General features: G+C 40.9%; 1 protein-coding gene across 2 annotated transcripts in view; it reads left to right on the top strand.

Moving 5' to 3' along the window:
- APBA2 (amyloid beta precursor protein binding family A member 2) overlaps positions 1 to 23,635 on the top strand; it is a 656,749-nt gene that overhangs the window by 124,988 nt on the left and 508,126 nt on the right. For both annotated transcript variants that reach the window (XM_073618863.1, XM_073618862.1), the window contains exon 2: positions 4,877 to 4,962. The gene's annotated coding sequence lies outside the window, so the exon portion shown is untranslated. The remainder of the gene's footprint in view (positions 1 to 4,876; positions 4,963 to 23,635) is intronic.

Genomic DNA, 23,635 nt, shown 5'->3' with positions numbered 1-23,635 from the left:
GAGACATATGTTGCAAATAGCAGAGGTGCGATCTGATGCACTCGTCTCAAAAAAGGCCCACACCAAAGAACTTTTTGAATAATGCGCAGAGACTGCAGCGCCCTGCACATGTGGAGCTTTGGGGTGTGATGCAGTCAATGTGCTGCCCTTAGGCTGGCCCCTGGAGGGCATCCTGCCTCGTTGGTGATGTGCCGCCTCCTCCTCCTCCTCCTCTCTCCTATCAGGCACCCACGTTGAGTCAGTGACCTCATCATCCCCTCCCTCCTCATCACTGGAGCAAACCTGGCAGTATGCTGCAGCAGGGGGAGCATGACTGCCAGATTGCTGTCCTTCTTGGGCACCCCCTCTGTCCGTGCTCATGTTACTGCCTTCATCGAGCTCAGTATCATCATCAGAGCCTTCCAAACGCTGGGCATCCTCCTGGAGCATGTACCCAACACTGTGGTCAAACAGTTCGAGGGACTCCTCAGGAGGACATGGTGGGGCTAGGGAAGGAGTCACTGATGACATTGAGCCGAGGGAAGAGGCCGCTGCTTTGCCAGACAAAGTACCCTGGGCATGGGTGAGAGAGGATGAGGAGGATGAGGACGGCTTGGTCATCCACTCGACCAAGTCTTCCGCATGCTGCGGCTCAACATGGCCAGCTGCCGAAAAAAAGGCCAAGCGTGTCCCATGGCCACGTGCTGATGAGGATGCACTGTCTCCACGACCAGCACTAGACACAGAGCCTGCTTGCCCTCTCTTATTGGCTTGTGACTGTCTGCCTCTCCTTCTTGGCCTTCCAGACATACTAATGGCCTGTAGCTGCACTAAGCTGGGATATATATATATATATGTACTGATACTGCAGCTAGCAAAATCAACTGCCTGCCTGTAGTATGAGAACACCACCAACCTTCTACAGGTAGCTTTAGCTGAACACTGTGAGGTGGACGCACCCCACTAACTTGTAGGTTTAGCTGAACACTGTGAGCAGGACGCACTGCACTAACTGTAAATAGTCTAGCTGCCTGACTGTGGTACTAATAGGATCAAAAGAACACCAGCAATTTTCTTCAGGTAGCTGTATTTACTGTAACAAGACAAGCCTGCCTGTCAGTAAGAAGATAACAGAAACGGATCTAGCTGAACACTGTGAGCAGGACGCACCCCACTAGCTTGTAGGTTTAGCTGAACACTGTGAGGTGGACGCACCCCACTAACTTGTAGGTTTAGCTGAACACTGTGAGCAGGACGCACCCCACTAACTTGTAGGTTTAGCTGAACACTGTGAGCAGGACGCACTGCACTAACTGTAAATAGTCTAGCTGCCTGACTGTGGTACTAATAGGATCAAAAGAACACCAGCAATTTTCTTCAGGTAACTGTATTTACTGTAACAAGACAAGCCTGCCCGTCAGTAAGAAGATAACAGAAACGGATCTAGCTGAACACTGTGAGCAGGACGCACCCCACTAGCTTGTAGGTTTAGCTGAACACTGTGAGGTGGACGCACCCCACTAACTTGTAGGTTTAGCTGAACACTGTGAGCAGGACGCACCCCACTAACTTGTAGGTTTAGCAGAACACTGTGAGCAGGACGCACTGCACTAACTGTAAATAGTCTAGCTGCCTGACTGTGGTACTAATAGGATCAAAAGAACACCAGCAATTTTCTTCAGGTAGCTGTATTTACTGTAACAAGACAAACCTGCCTGTCAGTAAGAAGATAACAGAAACGGATCTAGCTGAACACTGTGAGCAGGACGCACCCCACTAGCTTGTAGGTTTAGCTGAACACTGTGAGGTGGACGCACCCCACTAACTTGTAGGTTTAGCTGAACACTGTGAGCAGGACGTACCCCACTAACTTGTAGGTTTAGCAGAACACTGTGAGCAGGACGCACTGCACTAACTGTAAATAGTTTAGCTGCCTGACTGTGGTACTAATAGGATCAAAAGAACACCAGCAATTTTCTTCAGGTAGCTGTATTTACTGTAACAAGACAAGCCTGCCTGTCAGTAAGAAGATAACAGAAACGGATCTAGCTGAACACTGTGAGCAGGACGCACCCCACTAACTTGTAGGTTTAGCTGAACACTGTGAGGTGGACGCACTGCACTAAATGTAAATAGTCTAGCTGCCTGACTGTGGTACTAATAGGATCAAAAGAACACCAGTAATTTTCTTCAGGTAGCTGTATTTACTGTAACAAGACAAGCCTGCCTGTCAGTAAGAAGATAACAGAAACGGATCTAGCTGAACACTGTGAGCAGGACGCACCCCTCTAGCTTGTAGGTTTAGCTGAACACTGTGAGGTGGACGCACTGCACTAAATGTAAATAGTCTAGCTGCCTGACTGTGGTACTAATAGGATCAAAAGAACACCAGTAATTTTCTTCAAAATACTGTAACAAGACAAGCCTGCCTGTCAGTAAGAAGATAACAGGAACGGATCTAGCTGAACACTGTGAGCAGGACGCACTGCACTAAATGTAAATAGTCTAGAAGATAACAGGAACGGATCTAGCTAAACTGAATACAGTGTATATATATATATGCAACACCTGGGATGCATATATATAGACAATACACTTTAAGTGCAGCTAACTGACTGACTGTCCTGCCTAATCTAGCTAACTCAAATCAAATGTCACTGTCTGTCTCTCTCTCTCTCAATGAACGCCGGAACACACACTACACAGGGCCACCGTGCAGGCGGCCTTATATAGTGTGGGGCGTGTACTAAATCCCCTGAGCCATAATTGGCCAAAGCCTCCTTGGCTTTGGCCAATTACGGCTCTCTGTTAACGCGGCGCTGTGATTGGCCAAGCATGCGGGTCATAGTGCATGCTTGGCCAATCATCAGCCAGCAATGCACTGCGATGCCGCAGTGAATTATGGGCCGTGACGCGCCACACGAATTTGGCGCGAACGGCCCATAAGGTTCGGAATTCGGCGAACGACCGAACAGCCAATGTTCGAGTCGAACATGGGTTCGACTCGAACACGAAGCTCATCCCTACTCTGTACACAAGTTTGTAAAGAAAATGAGGGGGGGGGGTGCCAACTTGTAGAATTTATTAAGTTGGCGCCTCCCCCCCTTCACTTTTTAATATTTTTTACTTTCTGCTATAATACATATTAAAAAAAAATATTTAAAAAAATGTATTCATTAGTTTAGGTCAATATGTATTCTACGACATATTTTTTGGCAAATAAATCGCAGTAAGCGTCTATTGATTGGTTTGGGCAAAAGTTATAGCATCTACAAAATAGGGGATAGATATGTGGACTTTTATTTTTTTAAATGTTTTTACTGGTAATGGTGGCGATCTGTGATTTTTTAGCGGGGCTGCGACATTGTGGCGGACAAATCTGACCCCAAGTGACACTTTTTGGGGACCAGTGACATTATTACACTGATCAATGTATAAATGACACTGGCAGGGAAGACTAGGGGGCAATCAAGGGGTTAACTGTGTTCCCTGGGTGTGTCCTAACTGTGTGGGTGCTGGGCTAACTGGGATAACACAGAAATCGCTGTTCCTGATCGCTAGGAACAGCAGATCTCAAATGCTGTCCCCTATCAGAACGGGGATCCGCCTTGTTTACATAGGCAGATCCCCGTTCTGCCTCTCTGTGCATTGATCGCGAGTGGCCGATGTCCGCCGGACCCGTGAGTGCACGGACTGACGTACAGGTACGTCGGTTTGCTCGGCCGAGCTGCAGTGTATCTACGGAAGGCGGTCGGCAAGTGGTTAAATACACTTACACATTGAAATCAAAACTCCAGCTAACTCTTTATAAGCAGTTCCAGAAACATTTTCTTTCCTTTTGTAATAAAGGTTTTACAAAAATAAATAATACTGATCATTGTAAGCAACCCTATCAGTGTTGAATGGTTTAGCTCATCCCTGTAACCAATACATTTTCAAAAGAGCTTGTTCTTTTGAAAAACAACAGACTTACTGGTCAGATCGCCAGATGAAAATAAAAGAAAGAAAGCTTAAAAAAAAGAAAACAAATGCAGCCATCATGTCTAAGAATTGGTAAGCTGCAATATAATAAATGTTTGCTTTTGGGTTTAATACTGCTTTAGGGGAAAAAGTCAACTGCTTCTCCTCTATATGAGTCGATGGGAACGCTAAAGCAGCTTGAAGCAGGTTGATGCAGCTTAGAAGTAGGTCAAATGCAAGTCAAATGTGTTTGTCAGTAAAGTCTAAAAGATCTCAAAAGTGTTTCAATTTGACCTTCAATTTGACCTCAAATGCCAATATAATGCACTTGTCACCTGGACAGAAAGTGAGGAGTAATCTCCCTACTGGGTCACAGACAGCAAAAAAATCTCAACAAAGATTCTAAACTCTATATGAAAATGTGTTTTTATTGCTGCTTGCCTATCTACACAAATGCAAAGCCTGTCAACACAGGCCCCAAGGGAAACCTATAGTGAGAAAAACATGCAGGCTTCTTGTTGATTTAGAAGATGTTGTCTCTCCTCTCTAATCCACTGACCCAAAGAAGCATGTAGCTAGTAAAGTCAAGAAGGCCAAAATTCCTGATATACGCTCTTGTTCTGGGTCATGACTCAAAGAATTTGAGCTTGTTCATCAGTATTACAGTCAAAACAACTAGTAGAGTTTAGCAATGGCAGCCCACATATTATTCCAGTGCAGACCTCCTTCACACAATTACAATTATTAGACTTACGGTACGATTCACTTTTCAAACATTATCACATTTTTTATGGTTGCATGCTTACTATATCCTAATTGCTTTCTATAGCCTGAATTACAGCTTGAATAAATTGCAAAAACAGCTGTACATTATACTGGTGGAATAATGTGTCATAGTTTGTTAATTCTTGCTGTCTGTCTTTTCTTTTCCTATCAGATTCTGCTGCAGAGGAAGAATGAACATCGACTCACTGATGATATTACTGTAATTCCATAAGAGATCATTTTACATCACACCCACAGGTATTACTTTGCACTATTTTATCACTGTTTTAATCTTAATAATTGAAAAGATGTAAGATTTATTTGAGAGAGTGGATGAGCATAGACAATGCTTTTGGAATAATATTTCTAGAGTTGTTGGCATCAGTGCTACCTCAAAGTTAAGAAGACCCCAGCGGCCATTTTTTTTTTGAAGGTAAAGTGGTAACTTGAGGACAGATGTTGATGGAAAACATTTGTTGTGCAACACTCATAAAAGTGTATCTAAATTGATACACCTTATTTACTAAAACTGGAGAGTGATAAATAAGGTGCAGCTGTGCCTGGCAGCCCATTCGCTTCTGACTTCAGCTTGTTCAGTTAAGCTTTGAAAAAAAAAAAACTGGAAGCTGATTGGTTTCTATGCAGAACTGCACCAAATTTTTGCACTCCACGGTTTTAGTAAATCAAACCCTTTCATTTTTCGTTTTCGATAGCACGGTGAGAGTTTTTAGTTTTGAATAACGTGGTGTCAGGCTTTTATTGTTGTCTGTTTCTCCGCTGGAGAGATTTTCTCTTCTTGTCTTGTCCCGTGGCCATTATCACCGGGAATAAAAGTGATGCAAGATCCAAAATTGAGTTACCACCAGAACAGTAATAGTTGGGAATTCTTCCAATGGGAAAATTGAAAATGAAAACTGTTTGAGAGAGGATTTCCTGAACTTTGGAGAAATTTTGTCTTCCTTCCTGTTCTGTTTATGGGACAGGAAATGAATGGGCTTTAAACATACCCTATTCTACCCAAATGAAAAAAAAAACAAAAACAAACAAACTTTAATGACTTTGGAGTACTCTGTAGAGAAATCAAACTCAATATTATATAGTTTTATGCCCCGTACACACGATCGGATTTTCCGACAACAAAACCATGGATTTTTTTTCAAAGGATGTTGGCTCAAACTTGTCTTGCATACACACGGTTACACAAATGTTGTCGGAAATTCCGAACGTCAAGAACGCGGTGGCGTACAACACGTACGACACGCTGAGAAAAAGGAAGTTCAATAACCAGTACGTCTCCTTTTGCTTGATTCAGAGCATGCGTTAACTTTTGTGCGACAGACTTGTGTACACACGATCGGACTTTGTCGGAAAATTTGAGAACCTGCTCTCAAACAATTATGTGCGGAAATTCTGACAGCAAATGTTCGATGGAGCATACACACGGTCAGACTTTCCAACAACAAGCTCTCATCAAACATTTCCCGTCGGAAAATCCGATCGTGTGTACGCGGCTTAAGAGTTTAGAGTTTTGGCAGTGAGCAGAAATTGTGGATAATGTTCAAACAGCTGGCAGAAATGATTATGTGTGTGGTAAGACGTGGCCAAAAGAAATAAGGCAGGAGTAGACAAAAGCAACAATGCACCCTAGCTCTATTTTGGACAGTTTCAAAAAGACTAGCTTTCAGCAGGTTTTAAGCCAAAACGACTAGCTTTCAGCAGGTTTTAAGCCATTCTGAATCCTGCTAATTTTTTTTGTTTAAAGCCACAGGTAACAGTGCCATTAGGATTTGTATTCAGTAATATATTGGAACCATAGTTTAGTACATAATGCTTTTCGAATAGCAGTCTAAATCCAAATGCCTTAGGCAGGCCAAACATTATGAAAATTTTCTTTCCTTCAACCACTGATTGAAAGAAAGAAAATTGCTTGATTCCCCATCAACATTGACTGACCCAGATAGCAAGGATAATGTGCCACAAATGTGTGGCAGTTATGAAGTAAGTCTGTTAACTTGCTGCACATTTTCACTGGCAAGTTGTACACTTGCAGAGCACTTGAAGCACAAGTTCTAGTTGACACTTTTCCAATTTGTAGCAAATTTGCACAGCAAGTCTCTAGCAAGAGCAAAGTTTGCTTGGTGAGTCTACAGCTAGAGCTCTGCAAGTCTACAGCATGAAAATTCAGCCACAGTGACCCCTGTGGTGGGATGACTATTGCACAACATAACTGAACCAGAACTTGCAGCAGACTTGCAGAATGTTTGCAAAGAAAGTTGATCTTGAGTCATGCAATGCGGACTTGCTGTAATTGTGCAACAAATTTGTGAAGCCTGGCAAGTCTAGCAATAGATTAGCAAGTCATTTTCAAACCTACAGCACAATTGCTTGCTATCTGGAGTGTTGATGTGGGAATCCCTCCCACTGCGCTGTTGTGTTTTGATAGCTGGAAGGTTTCCAGCCATCAGAATACAATGCTGGTGGCTACAGACACTGGCAGTGATTGGACGAAAAAAACCAGACAGGCTGGCCATAGATGGATCGAAATTTGGCTGGTTCCTGGTGAATCAGCCGAATTTCAATCCGTCTATGGCCGGCTTTAGCGTTAAGTGTCACATATTGTGCTACCTAGCTTGACAGGTCTAGGTCACATGATCTGTAAACATAACATTATTGCTCTGCTGTTGGAGCCTGGTGATTTGTTGATTGTGCTTCCTATTTTATGTTAATGTAATTGATGTAAACTTGTCACTTTGTAATCCCGGCTGTACAACATGCCTGACGTGTTGCTGCATATGACTATGGTACAAGTTTCCTTTAATCTTTTGAACTGGAAAAGTGGTCTGGTTGATGAGAGTTCACATATTCCACGATAAAACACTGAATGTTTTTTTTGGGTTACTACACACAAACCATATGAAGCAAACCATATTACAGAGGTTTCTATTCTATCCTTTTATTTTCTGATGTGCTGGATGGAGTATCTCCCATTGACAATTTTTGTCACACCTTCAAGTTATCTCCAAGGGCCAGACTAGTGGAAGAGAGTTGTATTGTTGAATTGAGTGCATCAGCTATGCATTTCATTTTGAATGTGAAAAAAACACTGTTCTATTATTGTCAGTGTTTTTGATATCTATCATAGGCAATACACTGAAATCATGCCAAGTTCTGTTACAGCCACAGCTTGTACTGATGAAGCAAATGTGTCTTCATTTTAACACAGTCAGAAGTAGTCTGGTATCTATTTAAAGTGTAAAAAAAACTGCAGATAATCATCTCTGCTGACATCAGCAAGGTCCCTTGCTGCCGCCGGCTTCTTCTTCCCGCCTTCCCCTGTCTTGATTGGCTGACATAAGATGACATAACTGTTACGCGTGCACTGGGCCAAGAATTCACCCTGAGCTGTGCATGCACAACTCATGAAACAAGAACTGACATCCAATTCTACTAGGCCTGTGTTATACAAACTTATGGTCTGGTGGGGGAGCCCTCCAAAACTTGCATATAACTGCAAACCCAAGAACTAATGGATGTGGGCTCAACTCCTCCTCTGCTTAGTCCATATAATTTCAAAAAGGAAAAACATAATTTATTCAATAGTGAAAGCTCCCAACTGAAAAAAGATCAATATTTTTAGTACATGAATTCATACACATAGACAAGCGGACAAACACAACTATGTTAAAAACAACCAGCTGACCGGTCTCTACCTAAAGAATCAAAGCATGAAATGTAGCAAATCTTATATATCAATGCATATAAGTAACCACCAGACAGTTATCTTATATAAGAATTGGAGAGTTAATTGATAGACTTGAATCATACCTGTACATACTCATGGTGACCGGCTACATCTATTACTGTGGGACTTGCTACTCATCACCATACACCTTATCGATTTAAGGTCAGATATTGGTGAACAAGTCATCTGCATATAGGGCTCCAGAATGACCTTGTGTTACATGCAGGACTGTACCTTATGGCTCTGGAGATAAAATCTCTATTATTGCAATTTTCATGTCTTGCCCCCATAATTATTTACCTTGATTAGGCGTGTGAGTATGAATGGATGCATGACTGCAGCAGCTGCCTGGCTTGTGATGACAACATTGTCATTTTAACATTTTGCTATGGTGGAGGTATTTTTATATATACATTTTTTGAATTTTTGATTAATAATGTTGTTGAAACTTTTTATGCCGGTTTATTCCTCATTGAAGACAATCTTGTCGATCTCTAATCTTCTTATGTATATGCTGTTGTAGTCTAGAGGAATATAGTTGGTGAATATAGTTGTCAAGGGGTGTTCTGCGTATTGGTTACCTCTAATTCACCCCACATAGTCAAGGTAACGCTGCGGTGGAATTTTTATCTTTGTTCACTCCTAAACCTTGTGGACAGCCTACCCTTTAAAGCTGTTATAGCTGCAAAGGGTAGGCCAACGCAATACTGAACCCTATGGACTAAGACTGGGATGGCATTAGAGTTCATGTGTGTATAAAGGCAGGCGTCCCAGTACTTTTGACAATATAGTATAGGTTATATGTACTAAGCAGAGGAGGGGTTGTGCTCACATCCATTTTTACCTGGGTTTGCAATCGCATGAAAAGCTCAGTGTACATTGTAAAGGAGACTGTGAACAAGCAGTTGAGTTAATTTTATTGCGGAAGAGAAATACCATGTCTCTCCTGTGATAAATAGCCTGCCTGCTCACAGTTTGTTGTTTTAACACTTTGGTTCTACTTGAAAATTGTTCATTAGTTTAAAGATAATTTGGTCATTTTTAAAGCCCGACTGAATTTTAATTTAACCACTTCCAGGCCAAGGTCGTCATATGACGTTCTGGACTTTGAGTGGTGATATCTGAATAATGCCATCATTCAGATATTCTTTTCTGCCGGCGGTTCCCTGCACCATAAAAAAAATCATAGCAGCTGTTCAGCCACTTGATTGTTTTTACAGGCGACGGGAGGGGACATCCCCCCTCCTTGTGCATAATTATTAGGTAACTTCTTTTCCTTAGGCAAAATGGGGCAAAAAAAGAGATTTAACTGACTCAGAAAAGTAAAAAATTGTAAAAAGTTTTTTTAGAGGGATGCGGCACTCTTGAAATCACTAAGATACTGTTGCATGATCACAGAACCATCAAACGTTTTGTCGCAAATAGTCAACAGAATCTCAAGCAACGTGTTGAGAAAAAATATGCAAATTAACTTCCAAAGATTTGAGAAGAATCAAACGTGAAGCTAGCAGGAACCCATTATCCTCCAGTGCTGTCATATTCCAGAAATGCAACCTACCTGGACTGCCCAGAAGTACAAGTAGTCCCTGCACTACTTTGATCTAGCTTTGATGCGACTTGAGGTACATAGACCTCAAGATTACATAGGCATTGCTTTAAGTCGTGTTGAAGTTGCACGCCTTTCAGGTTGTACAAGTGTGAAAGGGGCCTAACAGTTGAAAATAAACAAGATGTGGGTAAATTTTCATTTTTCCTTTAGTTGCATAATAATTCTGCGCCTCATACGCATGATCGGATTTTCCGATGGGAAATGTGTGATGGCAGGCTGTTGGCGAAAAATCTGACCGTTTGTATGCTCCATCGGACAATTGTCAGATTTTCCGCGGACAAATGTTGGCTAGTAGGTTTTAAAATTTTACGCAGACATGTTGTCGGATTTTCCGAGCGTGTGTACACAAGTCTGTCGGACAAAAGTCCAAGGTACAAACATGCATGCTCGGAAACAAGGACGAGCCAGAAGCGATCGGTCTTGTAAATTAGCGTTCATAATGGATAATTAACAATCTTGACATGGCAAATTATGAAATCTCGAAATGCAGCGCACAATTCTCTTCTTCTTTAATGGTACAATAATGAAGCTGCTTTGCTGGTGATACTGATGGAGTTATCGCAAACAAATTTTCAAAGGCTTTTTTTTTTCTAGTGATATCAAGAATAATATTATTATGCTTTTTTTTTTTTTTTTAATTTGGGCAAGTTACCACAACACCATTATCCCGTAGTTTTTAAGATCAAAGATACAACTATGTTGGTGTCCCTTGTCAATTTTACATTGTATTTTTATTAATGTAACTGCCTACTCCCAAACTGTCATTTGAAGTAAAACACATAGCCAAGTATTATTCTACACAATTTGTTTTATTGTGCATTAAAAAAAGAAAACAAATAAAATTAGACATGCTATCTGCCAATAGAACTTAACCAAAAAGTGCATTCTATGCATCCAAAAATATAGAAAATATAACAAATCAAATCATTAATCAACCATTATTCAACCCAAAAAATAATGTGAAAGCAATAACTCCAAGGCCAATAATAAATAACACGTTATCACCTCCGATTCTGCAACATGTCTGGTTGACCAACGGCCATTCAGAAATGAACCGAAAAGCGCTAAACGAAAAGCGCGAATCAACACTCACCAAACTTCTACTAACACAAAATTAGCAGAAGGAGCCCAAAGGGTGGCGCTAAAGAGCTGAAAAACCATGTAGTACGTCACTACCGTGATTGTTGCCCAACAATTGTGTGTATGCAAGACATATTTGGGCCAAAGTCCTTCGGACAAAAATTCACGGTTTTGTTGGCCTACAATCCAATCGTGTGTACGAGGCTTAAGGCTACTTTCAGACTGGGACATTGGAGGCGTCAGCGGTAAAGCGCCGCTATTTTTAGCGGCGCTTTACCATCGTTTTTGCGTCCAGCAGCTGTGCGTTCAGCCGCGAACAAGCTCTTAAGCAAACAACCTTGCACAGCTTTTGTTATGATGCACCCGAAATGTATTTAACGGTTTCAACTGAAAGTTAAATTGGGCTTCAAAGTTAAACTCTGGTGGTTTTGCTGGTAAAAAACAATTCCCTCTAGTAAAACTATGTACAATGCATAGTTTCTAACAAACATTTTTGTAGATTCGGATCTTTCCTGCTCTAAAGAAAATGATGTTTGTTTTACCATGTCCTCTCAGAGTTTGAATTGGGCCTATCACTGAAGTAAGAAATTCGATTTCTGAGGGCGGGATCTCTATACTAACAGTATGCTAATCACCTTCACATTGCCATAATAATTTTTTTTAAACAGTCTTAAAAAATACAGTATCTGCAGATTAAAAATTAAAGGTTATGTTGTAAAGCAATTACGGTATATATTTTATAGCAATTTTTTTCCGCAAAAGGGTTTTTTCTTTCTGTACATTCTCCTTCAGTCTTACCACACTATAGGCACAAGGACATTTTGGTGTTGCTGTGGCCCACACAATGCCAAATATTATAAGGATTAAAATTAGAGTGGCAATGCATTTAGCTACGCATCATACTTGTCAGCCCAGACAAATAGCATCATTTTTATTCCCTGCTCGTAGACTGTAGCATGCAACGACTTCTGGCCCATGTCCCATGCAGCCTACTTATTCAACATCATTAGTAATTAGTATACATATCTTTCACAAAAACGAGTCTAAATGTACCATAACTGCCATCTAACACATTTTGTGAGTAAAAGGCACTGACCTGATGTTTACCAAAAATTAGTTAAATATCCTGTGATGCCCCCAGTTGCAGATGGCTGCAGGGAGGAAAATGTCTGAACGCCTGAAGAAAAGGGAGATATGAGGAGCTGCATCTAGTTTTCCTATATGTAGTGTATATACAGTATATATATTGTGGCAGAGCGTTGCCCTGCCAGGATTTAGAAAGAGAATTTGACCCAGAATTCTCAACCAGGCAGGTTGAGGGGCTCCAGGGGGTTTGCTTAATGCAGAGGAAATTGACTTTACAGTTTCCTCGTTGTTTTCCAAAGTTCGTTTTGGGACCTGGAGCCTGGAGATTTCAAAGTAATCTGGGTGTGAGGAAATCTCCAATCCTGGGTCCAGGTATTCAGAATAGCTAACACACTAATTGGTCAGGTGTGTGCTGGTCTATTTGTAGACACCTGATCATGGTTCGGAGCTCTACCGCGGCAGACAGGGGGTCTGGCCCAGGAGTCAGGAGGGCTCAACATGGGAGCCAAGGCAGCAAGGGGCTGCATATCATGTGCACAGAGTGTGTATGAAGACTGTCTGTGAGAGGCAGCCAAAAGGCCTAAAGTGTAAGGCCAAAGCAGGAGTGTTTTATGTATAAGCCAGGAGGCTGAATGTCTTTTGCTTCACAAGAGTTAAATGCTGAATACCCCGTGGGGGAAACCTGTTTTGATTTTCTGGAACTTTGAACGTTCTTTAGATAAATATGGGCAAGAAATGCCCTTAAAAAGAAGAAAAAGGACGGTGTTCTTAAAGCTCTACATGTGATGCTAGTGCTCACAATATATATATATATATATATATATATATATATATATTTACCAATCAACCATAACTTTTCGATCACCCACCTAATATTGAGTAGTTCCTTCTTGCCAAAACAGCTCTGACCTGACTTGTCGAGGCATGAACGCCACTAGACCTCTGAACGAATACTGCAGTATCTAGCACCAAGCCATTAGTGGCAAATGCTTTACAACCTGTTAGCTGCAAGGTGGGGCCTCCATGAATCAGAATTGTTTTTCAAGCACATCCCACAGATGCCTGATTGGATTGAGATCTGGAGAATTTGGAGGCCACATCAACACCTCAAACTCGTTGTGTTCCTCTAACCATTTTTGAATAATTTTTGCAGTGTGTCAAGGCACATTATCTTGCTGAAAGAGGCCACTTCCATCTGGGAAAACCGCAAGGGTAGGTGGTACATGTCAAAGTAACATCCTCATGAATGGCAGGACCCAAGGTTTCCCAGCAGAACATTTCCCAAATCATATCTGCCGTCTCGCCTTCTTCCCATAGTGCAGGCTGGTGCAGTCTCTTCAACAGGTAAGGGATGCATACGCACCCTACCAGCCACATGATGTAAACGAAAACATGATTCATCAGACCAGGCCACCTACTTCCATTGCTCTGTGGTCCACCTGTACATTGTCGATGCCATTGTAATAAGATAATCAATGTTATTCACTTAATCTGTCAGTTGACATTAAGTTATGGCTGATCAGTGTGTGTGTGTGTGTGTGTGTGTGTGTGTGTGTGTATATATATATATATATGTGTGTGTGTGTGTATAAATATATATATATATATATATACACTGCTCAAAAAATTAGAACACTTTTTAATCATAGTATAGCATCAAGTCAATTAAACTCCTAGGATATTGATCTAGTCAGTTAAGTAGCAGAGGGGATTGTTAATCAGTTTCAACTGCTTTGGTGTTAATGAAATTAACAATAGGTGAACTAGATGGGCAACAATGAGACAACCTCCAAACCAGGAATGGTGTTACAGGTGAAGGCCACTGACATTTTTTTTTCCTACTCGTCTTTTCTGACTGTTTTTCACTAGTTTTGCATTTGGCTAGGGTCAGTGTCACTACTGGTAGCATGAGGGACACCTGGACCCTATAGAGGTTGCACAGGCAGTCCAACTCCTCCAAGATGGCACATCAATACGTGCCATTGCCAAAAGGTTTGCTGTGTCTCCCAGCACAGTCTCAAGAGCATGGAGGAGATTCCAGGAGACAGGCAGTTACTTTAGCAGAGCTGAACAGGGCCGTAGAAGGTCCTTAACTCATCAGCAGGACCGGTATCTGCTCCTTTGTGTAAGTAGAAACAGGATGAGCACTGTCAGAGCTCTACAAAATGACCTCTAGAAGGCCACTGGTGTGAATGTCTCTGACCAATCAGAAACAGACTTCATGAGGGTGGGCTGAGGGCCCGACGTCCTCTAGTGGGCCCTGTGCTTACTGCCCGGCACTGTGCAGCTTGATTGGCATTTGCCATTGTACACCAGAATTGGCAGGTCCACCACTGGCGCCCTGTGCTTTTAACAGATGAGAGCAGGTTCACCCTGAGCACATGTGACAGACGTGAAAGGGTCTGGAGAAGCAGTGGAGAATGTTATGCTGCCTGTAACATCATTCAGCATTACTGGTTTGGGGGTGAGTCAGTGATGGTCTGGGGAGGCATATCCATGGAGGGAAGCACAGACCTCTACAGGCTAGATAATGGCACACTGTCTGCCATTAGGTATCGGGATGAAATCCTTGGACACATTGTCAGACCCTACGCTGGTGCAATGGGTCCTGGGTTCCTCCAGGTGCACGACAAGGCCTCATGTGGCGAGAGTATGCAGCCAGTTCCTGAAAGATGAAAGAATTGATACCACTGAATGACCCCCCACGCTCAACTGACCTAAATCCAATAGAACACCTCTGAGACATTATGTTTTGGTCCATCCGACACCGCCAGGTTGCACTTCAGTCTGTTCAGGAGCTCAGTGATGCCCTGGTCCAGATGTGGGAGGAAATACCCCAGGACACCATCAGTCATCTCATTAGGAGCAAGCCTCGATGTTGTCAGGGATGTATACAAGCACATGGGGACCATACAAACTATTGAGTAACATTTTGAGTTGCTGCAATGAATTTCAGCAAAATGGACCATCCTGCTGCATAATTTTTTCACTTTAATTTTTGGGGTGTCTTTGAATTCAGCCCTCTGTAGGTTGATAATTTTCATTTCCATCAAACAATATGGCATCCTTTCGTTCCTAACACATTACCCAGTCCATATCAGTATACATATCCAGCATGATATTTTTCCCCACTGAGATCTGATGTGTTTTCAAAGTGTTCCTTAAAGTTTTTTGAGCAGTGTATATATTCAGCTTGAAAATCTGATGTGTACTATTGACACTTGGAGCTACAAGTAAAGGTCATTTTGGATACATTTTTAACTACTACTCCTCTTATTTAAATGTATATATAGATATATATATAGATATATATCTATATATACTATATTGTCAAAAGTTTGGGACACCTGCCTTTACACGCACATGAACTTCAATGACATCCCATTCTTAGTCCGTAGGGTTCAATATTAAGTTGGCCCACCCTTTGCAGCTATAACAGCTTCATCTCTTCTGGGAAGGCTGTCCACAAGGTTTAGGAGTGTGTCAATGGGAATATTTGACCATTCTTCCAAAAGTGCATGTCATGGAACGTCCCACACTCCACTTGAGTGCTTCCGTCATATACCACTTCCTCCCAGTCTGTATACAGATATCAGATATTCCAACCTCTCTGAGCAGAAAACAAGGCGACACTTGCTTCACTGCTAACATGGACTGTTTATTATGAATCAAAGTTACAAGACTTTATATGCCGTTGGAACCTCCTCTAACAATACAACTGTAACTTAATTAACATGAGCTAATTATCTAATCCTTTGTACAGCCTAGGTGACTGAGACATGACCTTTCGCCCAGACTTGTGGTCACCGAGCTTCATACAGTTAATTAACACAATAGCAGTCGTCCCGTCTCCTACATTGTATAGAGGACAATGTCATTAGCTCATTCAATTAACATAAACACAGGTTGATGACACCAGCATCTCCTCACAGGATGCGTCCCAACAGAATGAATCCATTGAAAATCCAGGGCCCATAATCAAAAGGCAACAGGCTTGCATACAGTCCTCTCCAACAGCCTCTGTCCCGGCTAGGTCTGTGACAGTGCATTTGTAAGATCAGGCACTGATGTTGGACAAGAAGGCCTGGCTTGCAGTCCCTGCTCTAATTCATTACAAAGGTGTTCTATCAGGTTGAGGTCAGGACTCTGTGCAGGCCAGTCACGTTCCTCCATGCCAAACTCGCTCATCTACACTATATTGCCAAAAGTATTGGGCCACCCCTCCAAATCATTTGGTGGAGGGGGGATTATGGAGTGGGGTTGTTTTTCAGGGATTGGGTTTGGCCCCTTTTAGTTCCAGTGAAGGGAACTCTTAAGGATAGCGTCAGCATACCAAGACATTTTGGACGATTTCATGCTTTGTGGGTACAGTTTGGGGAATGGTTCCCTTCCTGTTCCAACATGACTGCTCACCAGTGCACAAAGCAAGATCCATAAGAAATGAATGTGCTTCTAGAAGAATGGCCAAACATTCCCAAAGACACACTCCTAAACCTTGTGGACAGCCTTCCCAGAGGAGCTGAAGCTGTTATAGCTGCAAAGGATGGGCCAACTCAATATTGAACCCTACGGACTAAGACTGGGTTACCATTAAAGTTCATGTGCGTGTAAAGGCAGGTGTCACAATACTTTTGAAAATATATATATATATATGCACCCCGAGAAAGGTGAGTTGCGTCTCACTGAAATTATGGTTTTTACAGCATAGTAACAATTTTTAAAAATGTCATCATGGAGAAATCTTGTGAGTGCACTCTTTACGCTATATCAGTATTACATATTCTGTTCTAATAAATGTGATTCCAGGAACAATCACCTGCCTGGATTAAAAAGCTGCTGCAGATTTATTAGCAGTATTCCTGTTAATTAAAAACCTAAGCAATTGCTCCAATCAGCAAATGAAAGTGATAGATGTGATGTCTGACAAATTTGCTGGAAGTGATAGGCTGTGCATAGCTTGGTGCTCTATATAAATATTGGCAAATGCTGAATGATATGAGTGATGGTGACTCTTTATAAATTGAGTAAAAGGCGATTTTGGGACTAAGTAATGATTAAGAGGCCAACTATAAAAATAGGGCTGGTACTGGCTAAATATCTAGTGACCTCATAAATCATAAATAATACAATCCTCCAATGTATAATAGATACTTAAAAACATATCAATGAAACAAAAAATTTACATAAAGCAAATATGTGCACATACACAACACCATCAACTGTACAGCTTAAACATAGTACTATATGTGTAAAATGGACGGTCTCTTTAAGACCCTGGATCACGTTAGGGCAATCTCAATACACTTTAGTCCCCAGTGGTATTGAATCCCCACACCAGATGATGTGCTCCTATAAGTTCACACTGGGCCACCTCAGTGCTCTCAGAACTCTGACCTCCAGGATGCTAATCACTCACATGTATATAAAACCATCAGCGTCTCTCCACTCCTTTAATTGGACACACCCAGGCCTCCTGTCCACTAGGGTCTCCCTTGGTGGAATCAGCCATTTTTCCAGGCAATAAAGGGTGCAGTCCCCTTAAAAACTCTTTTTTAAAACATGTAAACACCATGAGAAAATACTAGTACAAACTTTCTTGTGTGTCACTTCCGGTCTGTGTCTGCCAGCTCCACCTTACTTGTTAGATCATGATCATGTGACTTCCTCAGGGGAAAAGGGGGTGTCCAGCCTTTTGACCTTCCTGGGCCACATTGGAAGAAGAGGAATTGTCTTGGGCCGCTGATGAGCAAAATAATTTTGGCAGATCACAAGTTTAGGATAACTGATATAGATAATGTACCTATTTGATTAATAAAACTAAAAAAAGTAGGAGGACGACATAAACTGGTGTGATTTTCAACACTGTTTTTGATAAACTAACACATCAATATCTGGCTGGATGGATGTAGTAGCAATTCTCAAAGAATTCTCAAGGTGCTCATCAAATATTTTGGTTCTAAGATTGCTCTTTGCCTGTGTGCTTCTTCCTTGAAAATAGTTTCTCACAAATCTATGAGCTGCTGAAAACCGATGACATGAATAAGGCGTGATTGTGAGGAGTGGGATATTTTTCTTTGGGGAGATAACATATATAAAAGTCCAGTAAAAAGACACAGTCACATTTTTCCTTGTCCAAATGTGTTTTAGAAAAGTTCCAAACAAAACAACATTTTTTAGTAAATTTTCGATTTTGTGTTGGCCCACATTCATAGTTGTCTTGAGTGGCATGCGGGCTGTAGGTCTCAGGTTGAACACTCCTGATTTACATCTTGGTCAGAACAAACTCCTCTCCTGTGATCCATAAGAAAAAATATGGCCAAAAAAACTTTGGCCATACTTCTCCTTTAAACATTCTGTAATTTTCCATTGTTCATTAGTGTTACAGTAACACTCACCATCTTTCACATCATCTCACTATGATTACATGGCTGAGGCTTATACTAAGGCTTCAAAATGTTTCAAATACTCTTTTTTCAAATAATTATAGTCTTTCTGTGTAATTGCAGTTTTGTTGGCTTAAACAAACAATACAAGCTTGTCATTTTTCATGTACAGGGATTGGACAAAAATATGTAAACATTACACCTAGCTAACAGGTGGGAAGCCTCACTTTTGTCATTCACTGCATGCGCTGCTAGTAATACAGAGTCGTGTCGGGGCTTACTGGGTTTCAAAGAGGGCAAATTGTTGGTGCCTGCTTAGCTGGTGCCTCTGTGACTGTAGTTGCCAATTTATTTGTGGTGTCGCGAGGTACAGTATCAAAGGTTATCATGGCATATACAGTTTTCCGAGAACACACCGACCAAAATAGACAAAAGGACATTGCACAGGATTGTGACCTGGATTTTTGCATAAAAAGTGATATCAGATTCCATTATTCACCATCCAAGACTTATATTTGTCAATTCCTAGGAGAATTTAGGCTGTCTTGGATACGAAAGGCAGTTCAACATATAGGTAGCAATTTTGTTCTTTTACCATACAGTACTTGTTTCCATAATTTTGCCCAACTCATGTATGTATTTATTTGTTCCAACTATAGAATTAGAATGTTAAAATGTTGCCATGTTCTTGTCTATAAGTAGCAAAGGTTTGGCAACGCGTTTGTCACCACTAGGGGCTTGATGAAACGGCCATGTGCTCCAAAACATCACTTGTATTGTGATCAGTACAAAGCTCTTTCTTGAGCTTACAATGTGAGATTTGATTCACTGAAGATTTTCTTGTATATCTCTCAAATTAAATTGGTTTGTACATAATCCTATATTCTGGCTCATTTGAAAGTTTATAGCATGCTACTATTGTTTCTCAGTATAATACATTGACAAAATTAATCTTTAAAGAACAGAAAGAATAAAATAAAAAGGGGATTTTTGGGAAAAGAAACTTATTTTGATCTTCTAAACAAATTTAATGCGGTTTAATCTACTATTTTGCAAGCTACAGTTTTATTGTTTAGGGTCTTTTATTTTTTCACTTTTTATTTTAACTATCAAAGAATAAGTGATAGTTGGTGATAAAGTGGATTATAGTTTGCTGCTTTTAGTAGCTTTTTTCTATATGAAAGATATTTTATTTTGTCAATCTGCAGCATGCAGACAGATGCATTACGTTGCTGTAATGAATGTGTCTGTAGGATACTACAATAGAGCACTAATTATGTGTAGAGCAATCTAAGGTTTATTTCCCACTTGCATTTTAATGTCACTGTTTCTTTTAGCATTGCTGTTTCAGTGTAACTTTCTATTCTGTCAAGCATCCATTAGCAATGCGCCAATCAGTTCAGTGTAATTTAAACTATTCAGAAAAGGGTTATTTTCATTTCAATGGCTACATGTAATTTTCTTCTGCTTAAAATGTATTTCCACTTTTGCAGCCAATTTGGGATAACATTTACTTTATATTTGTTACGTGTCCCAATCCATACAGCATAATTTTAAAAAAAATGTTTAGAATTGCAGCTTACCTTTTTAGGAGCTCATTTTCTTTGTTTTTGAGTGGGCCGGGCATCTGTGTTTGTCATACTCTTACTTTTCAGGCATATCTCCATGATCAATTGTAACTAGATTTGAACACTGTCTGTCCTATCAAAGGGTTAAAGGTGTAGAGACTGGGCTCCTTGCATCGTAATATTTAAAAAAAAAAACCTTGCAGCCAGCCATGACATGTGATGAGTAAACACATTTGTGTGAAACGCGTCCACTGAGCACCTTTTTTGAATCGATGTATGTCATGTTCCTTGATTTTATGGATCTTCAATAAACTTTTTTGATTTTATTCCTGGATGGGCTGCCACCTTTCTTTGTTTTAATTAGCCAGCCATGACGCCTCTTCCCAGGAAACATCTAAAAGGGAAGAAATAATAAAGACTTTTTTTTTTATAGGCATGCTGTGTGAATGGGAACACCTAACAAATACATAGTGTGGTTTTCTCAAATTTGGCTACAAAAGTGGAAATACGCATTAAAGTGGAAGCCCAGTCAAATCCTCGCTATTCTTAAACCTGCTCACACCTACGCTTTAAAGTGGAAGTCCAGTCAAATCCTCACTATCCTTAAACCTGCTCCCACCCACATTCTAAGCCTATTCTTACAACCTTGTAACAAGAAAGATGTCTATGCGTACCTATTCTGAGAGCGCTCCAGTCCACCCACATGATCAGCTCCCAAGTCTGGCTTTAGTGTAGAGAAGGGACAGCTGACAACTGATTCCCCAAAGTATGCCTATGGGTGACGTCACCGCATAGGCTCTGCAGCCATTGTCAGGATTCTCTCCTCTTCACTGAAGCTGGCCACTGGAGAGATCATGCGCAGAAATATTGTATACATATGTTCATGTGCGCTCTGCCAACTCAAATAGTGAGAAATTGGCGATTAATCTACTCTCTTTAGTGGGGAGTCCATGCATGAGAGTTTAAATACAGCAAGAGGTGTGTAGATAGTCACAGATGGGCTGACTCTGGATGGCTGCCGGCTCATAACAAGCTAGAAGGAGCTCTGTAGACAGTAAAAAACAAAGAAGAGAGCAGCGCCATCTAAGTTCAGCGTGATATAAACATTTTAATATAGGACAGACGATTTTAAACTTATAAGATTGTAGCAATTACAGAGCATGTGAAATAGTATATGAAGTTCATCCACTCCTGGAGGAAGGTGGTCAGCTCGCAGGTGGAGAGGCAGCTGATGTTCCCGGCTGCGCTGGTGGCTCCCGATGCTTCCTGGTTCTCAGATTCGGCTCAGGGGCGGCTGGACACATCACTTCCGGATGGTGAGAGAGTGGGGAGGAGCGCGCGTTCGGATCATGTGTGCTCCTTCATCAGGCAACACTACACAACAGTTTTTGCCTGATGAAGGAGCACGCATGCTCCGAAAGCGCGCTCCTCCCCACTCTCTCACCATCTGGAAGTGACGTGTCCAGTTGCCCCTGAGCCGAATCTGAGAACCAGGTAGCGTTGGGAGCCACCAGCGCAGCCGGGAACATCAGCTGCCTCTCCACCTGCGAGCTGACTGCCTTCCTTCAGGAGTGGATGAACTTCCTATACCATTTCACATGCGCTATAATCTCTACAATCTTGTGTGTACAATCTGTTTAAAATCATCTGTCCTATATTAAAATGTTTCTATCACGCTGCACTTAGATGATGCTGCTCTCTTCTTTGTTTTTTACTGGAGAGATCATGTAACCGGACCGGAGCGGCCTCAGCATAGGGAAGTATAAACATCTTCCTTTTCACTGGGTAGTTAAACGGCTTAGAATAGGTGTGGGAACAGGTTTAAGTATAGTTAGGATTTGACTGAACTTCTACTTTAAAGAAAATTTATACTTAAACTATTTCTGCTGATGAAGTAAAGGTAGCCCCATTTTAATTGTGTTTGGTGGCTTTTTTACAACCATAACCAGTATTCCAAATACAATCTTGCAGCCCTCTCCTCTTTGGCGTTTTGTTGATCCCCTCAATCCTAGTTTTCTGATATCAGGAATGGCGCAGTCACTGCCAGATATAGAACAGTAAGTCAGCATTGAATTGTAGCTTTTAAGGTCTGAATACCTTTACTAACCAGTGTTATAGACAAGTGGTGGTTCACTCTTGTGCTCAACCCTGAACCACACAAATTACCTGACCTGTGAGCCTGAGGAAGAGTAATGTAAAAAATATACTTGAGACTCTCTTGTTTATACGCATCATGGTCTCTTTGGCTTATAGCACTGGATTGCTACCAAATGATTCTAGTCGCACATACATCATCTATTTAATTGAGTTATTGCAGATCCGACTAAGATGTTTGATCAGATCTGGGTTTCAGTTTTTTCATTTAGCTATGTATTTTGTGTTTTTTTTTTTCATATTACTTGAGTTTCTGAATGAAGAATCAAGGAACAATTGGTCAGTGTTGTGGAAAATCCTATTTCAATACTACTTTATCGGTTTTATATTCCATCAGAAATGATGTTGTCATGTCATCAGCAATATAGACGGAGGATAATCAAATAGCTATGCTCAAAAATATTAAATTAAATTAAATCGTTTGGTATGTTACACAATTTAAACTCTGTAACTCAGAAAAAAGTGAACCGAGACTTCAAGAAGATATCCATTGATTCCTTTTTTCTTAAATGTGATTTAAATATCAATTAATCTGTTAAATCATATAATCAGATTGAAGTGTATGGACACCATTAGACTCTGGCTTTAAATTGAATCACAAGTCTTATTCAACACATAACTCAGGCCCCGTTTGTATATAATATACACACCCTTTTTCCAGGTATCTTTGGTCTGGTGGAATGATGTAATTGATCTTCTTCCCCCTCTTCTTCCTCCAGTGCTGGGAGGATTTTATTAGCTGCAGAGCGTGAAACAACAAATTTACATGATGTCACTCTCTGTAGCATTCATTTGTCACTTTAGGACAAGGAGCAGAGCCTTGACACCCTGGGCTCATTGCCTTGCAGAGTCACCCTGAAGTGCGCACTCCTTGCCAGGTCTTGCCCATTCTGTTCAAAAAAAAATGTGACTGTGCTATAAAACAAATTACATGAATAAAACAAACCTCTAATTCATAAATAAAATTATCCAGTGCTGAAATTCATCAACATCAACCCTATCTGTGCAAATTATGTCTGCAATCAATCATAGCATATAAAGTCATCAAAGTATACATTCATCTAGAACTTCCTCAAAAAGATCCACTGAAAATTGAAAGAATTAAATTAACTAAATATTTATGTGTATATAAAGTTCATCAAACATAAAGTCAGTGCAAAAAGTTCATATAAATAAAGTTTATTAAAAAAAAGTTTGTAAAGCCTGTGTTTTTTTTTAAAGTTCATATATCAAAATAAAGAACCATCTGCTACAAGTACCCATATCCACCATAAAAAGTGCTGCCGTGCTTATCGTGCAAAAAGCAGAT

This window comes from Aquarana catesbeiana, linkage group LG03 (assembly GCF_042186555.1).
Source record: "Aquarana catesbeiana isolate 2022-GZ linkage group LG03, ASM4218655v1, whole genome shotgun sequence".
NCBI classification, from domain to species: Eukaryota; Metazoa; Chordata; class Amphibia; order Anura; family Ranidae; genus Aquarana; species Aquarana catesbeiana.
This window is presented reverse-complemented; position numbering and strand designations above follow the sequence as displayed.